The 7,270-nt window shown below is 40.6% G+C and overlaps 1 long non-coding RNA gene across 1 annotated transcript; it reads left to right on the plus strand.

Annotated features, from left to right (window-relative positions):
- The first annotated feature begins 2,359 nt into the window (after window positions 1-2,359).
- On the plus strand, window positions 2,360-7,040 carry LOC131933212 (uncharacterized). The gene is made up of 3 exons (XR_009384890.1): window positions 2,360-2,384; window positions 6,152-6,249; window positions 6,827-7,040. It is a non-coding gene; the product is annotated as an uncharacterized LOC131933212 (long non-coding RNA).
- Window positions 7,041-7,270: the final 230 nt, after the last annotated feature.

A 7,270-nucleotide genomic window follows, 5' to 3' on the forward strand; every position in this document is an offset into this window, starting at 1 on the left:
AAGAATTGTATGCAAGAAACTCTTCACGCAAAACCATTTAGATTAGACAACATTTCCTTTTTTTCAATGTTTACGCGATAATCAATGACGTCATATTACTGTGTGCACTCTCTGGTTTGAGATTATGTTCTACTCTACGCTAAATGTGTCGACGTCATATTTCGTTTTTCGAATTACTGTGCATGTTTTTATTTTGCTTGTGTTTTCTCTAGAGCGTTCTTGTCAGACAGAGCGTTCTGACAGACAGCGAAACTATTATTATAGACTAGAAAAATGGCCCGTTGAGGAAGGATACAACGGGCGCTAGGCTGATGGTGCTGTCTCGGTTTCTCTAAACTAAAACCACCCCACCCCCCCCCCCACACACACACCACCATCCCCACCCCCCCCAAACACACCCCCCCCACCCCCCACCCCCCTCCCCTAAAAAAACATGTCTACCGTCCCATTCAACGAAATATACTTATATACTTTTTCCAGTGCCGCCCCCTCCCCCGAAAATTCTACCCCCCGCCACCGAAAATTTCAAGTACCCCCACCCCTCTCCGGGGAGGAAAAAGTCTAAACTAAAACCACCCCCACCCCCCCCCCACACACACACCACCCCCCCACCCCCCCACACACACACCATCCCCCCACCCCCCCACCCCCCCCCCCTAAAAAAAACATGTCTACCGTCCCATTCAACGAAATATAATTATATACTTTTTCCAGTGTCCGCCCCCTCCCCGAAAATTCTACCCCCCGCCACCGAAAATTTCAAGTACCCCCACCCCTCTCCGGGGAGGAAAAAGTCTAAAACTAAAACCACCCCACCCCCCCCCCACACACCACCCCCCCCCACCCCCCCCACACACACCACCCCCCACCCCCCACCCCCACCCCCCCTAAAAAAACATGTCTACCGTCCCATTCAAACGAAATATAATTATATACTTTTTCCAGTGTCCGCCCCCTCCCCGAAAATTCTACCCCCGCCACCGAAAATTTCAAGTACCCCCACCCCCTCTCCGGGGAGGAAAAAGTCTAAACTAAAACCACCCCACCCCCCCCCCACACACACCACCCCCCCACCCCCCCACACACACACCACCCCCCACCCCCCACCCCCCCCCCCCCCCCTAAAAAAACATGTCTACCGTCCCATTCAACGAAATTTAATTATATACTTTTTCCAGTGTCCGCCCCCTCCCCGAAAATTCTACCCCCGCCACCGAAAATTTCAAGTACCCCCCACCCCTCTCCGGGGAGGAAAAAGTCTAAACTAAAACCACCCCCCCTCCCACACACACACCACCCCCCCCCCCACACCCCCCCCCCCCCTTAAAACATGTCTACCGTCCCATTCAAACGAAATATAATTATATACTTTTTCCCAGTGTCCGCCCCCTCCCCCGAAAATTCTACCCCCGCCCCCGAAAATTTCAAGTACCCCCCACCCCTCTCCGGGGAGGAAAAGGTCTGAAGAAACACTGGTGTCGCGCTTAGCCACTACCCGAAGAATTGCATTAAAGACATTGCAAGAAAAACCACTTTTTAGATTAGACACATTAATTAGGCGGTAATTTTATTATAGAGTATCGATGAGGAACCCCCCACCCCACCCCACCCCCCCACACAACACCACCCCCCACCCCTACCCCCCCACCCCCCACTCCCAAAAAAAATCATGTCTACCGTCCCATTCAACGAAATATAATTATATACTTTTTCCAGTGTCCGCCCCCCTTCCCGAAAATTCTACCCCAGCCCCCGAAAATTTCAATTACCCCCATCCCTCTCCGGGGAGGAAAAAGTCTGAAAGAAACACTGGTGTCGCGCTTAGCCACTACCCGAAGAATTGCATTAAAGAAATTGCAAGAAAACCACTTTTTTAGATTAGACACATTAATTAGGCGGTAATTTTATTATAGAGTATCGATGAAGAAATTTCTTTTGAGTTGGGGAGGGGGGGGGGGGGGGCTCAGACGTTCTTACGCGTGGGGTGGGGCTTCGCCCCTACCCGAAGAATTGTATGCAAGAAACTCTTCACGCAAACCATTTAGATTAGACAACATTTCCTTTTTTTCAATGTTTACGCGATAATCAATGACGTCATTACATTACTGTGTGCACTCTCTGGTTTGAGATTATGTTCTACTCTACGCTAAATGTGTCGACGTCATATTTCGTTTTTCGAATTACTGTGCATGTTTTTAAATTCCTTATGTTTTCTCTAGAGCGTTCTTGTCAGAATTTTTGCTTATGTTTTCTCTAGAGCGTTCTTTTTTTGCTTATGTTTTCTCTAGAGCGTTCCAGAGCGTTCTTGTCAGATAGATAGATACACAGACAGCGAAACTATTATTATAGATTGGTGTACATGGATTAAAAGTATCGTAGAAAAGGTAATTAATATTAGAAAACGGGTATTTAAAGTATTAAGGAACTGTTAATTACAGTAACGATGTTCTGCTCTTGATTTAATGAAGTACAGATAACTAATAAATAGCCTAACTATTTGAAGAAACGGTAATGTAATATTTTTGGTGAATTGAAGGGGCGCAGGTATTGGAAGTATTATTACATTGGATCAGAAGAAATCGACTTATCATACACTTGCAATTACGCATGAGATTACGGAGGTGGAACAGTGGAGTAGCTAGGATTTTCGGACCCCAATGCAAAAATTCTTAGCGGGCCCCTTTGTAAGCCATTGAAACAAAAAAAAAATCAACTGCCACCTACGATAAAGGGTTTTAAATAATACTAGACAACCCGTTATTGTTAGATAACTGTGGGTTTCGGGGGTCATCCGTAAATGACATCACATCTGTCACGTATTATCACAAAATAACCAGACCTCACATTAAAAAGACGACACACCTCAGACGTTTTTGTATTTTAAAAACACCGATTTCGGCTGAGCATGGTTCTGACCACACAATCCATTCAAATGCTGATGTCACAGGCGAACTCTACACCTACCCAACTCTACTTCACATGTCCAGTGTCCCTCTTTGTCTCAAACATGTTTTTAAAGTTTAAAAAAAAAAAGATTCCGGCCAAGCATGGCTCTGACCACACTATCCCTTCATAGGCTGAGGATACAGAAACTCTACTTCACCTGCCCTGCATCCAGCCAAGTTCCGATAGGCAACTTTATCATTCACATCTAAAAAGAAATTGACAAAAAATTAACGTTAACATGATGAGACTCAAACCCGTGCAACCCGGATGGTAACTCTAATACACGAATTCCTTAGCTATCTAGGCGCATATGATCATGGACGTATTTACTTATATATTTTACTTTTAGTCTGCTTAGGAAACTTCATTTACGCGAACAGGCCATAGTATTATTTCAAATTAAATATTATCCCAAATTGGCCAATTCCATTGAAAAAAAAACAACAAAGATTTATATAAAATAATTAAGGCCTGAAATATTATAGATTCTAGATCTAGGTTCTAGATGTAGAATTTACGTTATAGTTTTTGCTGTAGCTCAAGATCTAGAACCTAGATAGGTAAATCTCATGAATTCTCGAAGAAGATGATCATTCAAGCTAAGAAATATATTTAAGGACTAACATAGTTTAATAAAAAAAACTCAAAGATTTATTGTGATTTTAAAATGGTTTTTATTTTTAACTTATTAATTTTGGTTTGACCTAGATTGTAGATCTAGGGTTGTTCTCTACCTAAACACTATTTTACAAATCTACGTATAGTGCAGATTCTCTCCTGTAAACAAACAGACACAAAAACAATGAACAAAACAAATAAATATACAAACATGTAAACAAACATGAGTTTAGTAGTATATAGATAAATATTCTGTACATTTGGTCTTTTATACGTCCTGATTGTGCATGTATACTATATTATTATGTAGTCCAACTACCCCCTAGATTTGTAAAAATGTTATAGCCTTAAAGTTATTTTTTTTAAAGTAACCAAACACAGTTACGTCACAAAGTGGGGGGCTGATGACAACATTTAAGCGTGACTCCATGACATAACATTGTAAACTTTACTGTCAAAACTATGTTGCATCAAGCTAAAATAATAAAAGATTATTGAAAGAGAGGTGACTCCTCACATAAAATGCTAATGGGGCGATACCTTTTGTAAACGAGCACGGCAACACACACCTGACCTTGTGACGCCACCAACCTAACACAATTCTTTAAAATTGTATATGATTTATTTAGATCTGTTTTTTTTTTCTTCAAGCTTTTGATTTAGAAAAATTAGTAGTAAGTTTCTTGAGATTCATTTTAGCTGCTTCTGTATGTTCGATTTTTAGGATGGCTAAGTTCCTGACCCACTGGTCATATTTACAATTTGTTTCATAAAAAAATTATCAGGAGAATATAATGGGATTTAAAAAGTACATGAGAGACACAAATTTCCTTCCCGATCACCGTGAAAAAATGCTTATACCGACTAGCTTACCAGTCCGCGTTGCTGCGATCTAGTTCTACATATCAGAGTAACGAAACAATTTGTAAAAGTTTCATCAACGTGTATTTTTAGTCTTATGACATTGTTTCCTAAAAACTGAGATGGTTAAAAATTAAGCCACGCCACTGCTTTATTTTTTCGAAGCTTTGTTTCTGGGGCGCTGGTTGGTCCACACTACCGCTCAGACGCCCTTAAGCGTGTTTATGAAAGCACTGAGTGTAAGTTAATCATCCTCCGTAATAATGAGGTTGAATCTCTTTCTGTCACCGCCAAGGTATTAAATGCGTCGAGGGAGTGACTGGATACACTAGTGTAGGTAGCCTGTTGCAAACCCAGACTCAGTTAATTTATCGAACGTAGAGGCCCACCGTGTACATAGTATAGAATACACGTGTGATTAGTGTCATCCGTACGCCGGAGGCGTCGAAAGCCGCCCTTAGTGCAGTTTGATCATTGAATCAATTAGTACCCCTGCCTCTGCAGGACGCGCAATCAACGGATTCTTTGCACTCAGGTAGCCTCTGGGTAACTCTGGACGCCCAACCGCTACTACTGCTGAAGCGCCGAAGGTCAACCCTTATTAGATTTAGTAATCGATTTTTTTTTCATTCCGTGTCACTAGTGTAGGTCACTCATTAAAACGATTATATGCGCCGTAGTGTTCATGGGAGAAACCGAGGACACCGGCTGATGCTGAAAAAAATAGGAACGCTGCCACGGACACCCAATCAACGAACCGCAGGTGCAAAGTTAGCCGCTGTGAAAGTCTGGGTGGCTAATGGCCAGTGGCGTAGCGAGGTCGGATTTTACCCGGTGCGGCACTTAATGGCGTAACCCCCCAGAGGCGTAGCGACCCTTCACGGGGACAAACTTTCAATTTTCGATTTGCATCTCCCCCCCCCCCCCCATTAAACTTTCGATTTGCACCTCTTAAAACACTATTTAACACTCGAATTAATCACTTAATTAAGTGGGATTATCATTTATCTCTATATATTTTGCTATTTTGTGCCTTGGTGTCACCCCCCCTAAATGGTGTCACGCGGTGCGGTCCGCACCCCCGGACCCCCCCCTCGCTACGCCTCTGCAAATGTCACCGCCTTTCTGCGGGGCGCGCCCTCCGAAATAAAATAAAAATTTAATGGCAGAAACCTTATCAAAAGTCTGAGTTTCTTTCAGAAAAAAATGTCTGGAAATAAAAACACTGCCTGGAGTATTCTCAACGAATTCCTAAAGTTTCTTGGCGATTAGATGAAACCCGAAAACTAATTAATAGTGTTAGTAGCGTCATGTTGATTAAAGCTTAATGAGATCAACAAATGAAATGTCAAAAATAAGTAGAGAAACATTGACACATGTTGGACTTATATCAAACAAATATTAAAATTCCAATGTAAAAGTTTTTTTTTTTTAAGAGTAAAAAAAGGCTCCTACGTGCCTTAGGCTCCTATGCCTGGCTTACGCTAGCTTTACAGTAGCTACGCCACTGAGGAGGAATTAATCTGTTTAAGTAGTGGAGTCACTGGTAATGGCGATTGCTTGAGAGAGGTTAAAAATAGAACAGCTATGTAGCTAATTATGAATGTCTTCTGTTGGAAGTAAAACCAAAATAAAAAGTCTGATTGTTCTGCTGGAGGCGAGATCAATGTTTTCTATGGACGACCAAACGCAAACAACTGATAACGAAATTATTTTAAATTTTCAGCATTGTTTTCCCAACCCAGCCATAGAACAAGTCACTTGTCGGAGTTTGAAAAATGCTTTTCGCTACTTTAATCTTGAGTGTGTTTTTTATCGTTACTGGTAAATTAATGTATCTATAATATATTTTCTGTTATGATTTTGATAAAATGATACTTATATGATAAAAAATGTAATGTATATATATATTCATACTCAAAGGAAATATGAAAACTTGCAATAAAAAGTTTGATTTTTTTCCATTGATGTAGCACTATGCTATACAGAGTCTAATTTAAAGCTATGAATAATTGTATTAACATTGCGAAAGATTTTTAGTTAAATATTTATTCCCAATGTGGGTTTGTATATAACTCGACACATTTGTGCTAAAGAGAGTAAAACAAATATAAAAACATTTAAAATAATAAGCTTTTAAACGCACTGTTAGTATACGACATGTTCGACTTAATTTCCATTCGTCTGGACGCATAAGACACGTTTAACTGAACCCCACACATCTGTTAACATATAACACGTTTAACTTTATCCAATACATATGTTAGCATTTGACATGTTTAACTTTATCCTCATATATATTTTAGCATATGACATGTCCAGTTTAACTCCATACATCATTTACAACTACTTTTTCTCTGTTTAACTTGCGTGTCATTTTTTTTCCAATGTCCGTCTTTAGAAAGCGAAACCGATCAGAACTCTCTTGAATTTCAAAGAGCAAATGGAATCAACGCTACAATAGATGGCTACCTGCCCCGGTGTCCATGGTGTGTGGTGTTTGGGAGGGATCCACTGATAGTCTATGGCAAGTTTCATCTACCAAAGGACAAATGGCACATAATAACGCACAAACGACCTCAACCAACCTTTGAAGTCTCATTTTGCAATTCCGGCTGCGAAGACTTAGCCAATTGGAAAAAATGGGCTGGGGTAATTAGTACATTTTCTATAATTATGAAAAAAATAATATAGTTTTTAAAAAATAACGTTTTACATATTAAGTACCGCAGATAGAGTATCTTTGGAAATGTTCCAGAAAATAAAATTTAAATGATTTTAGGAGCATAAACCTCGGATGAAGTTTCTACACACTATGATATTTGGTGACAAGTTGACGATATGT

Source organism: Physella acuta, unplaced genomic scaffold, assembly GCF_028476545.2.
Source record: "Physella acuta isolate Inbredline_101_S28 unplaced genomic scaffold, ASM2847654v3 ptg002406l, whole genome shotgun sequence".
Classification (NCBI taxonomy): domain Eukaryota; kingdom Metazoa; phylum Mollusca; class Gastropoda; family Physidae; genus Physella; species Physella acuta.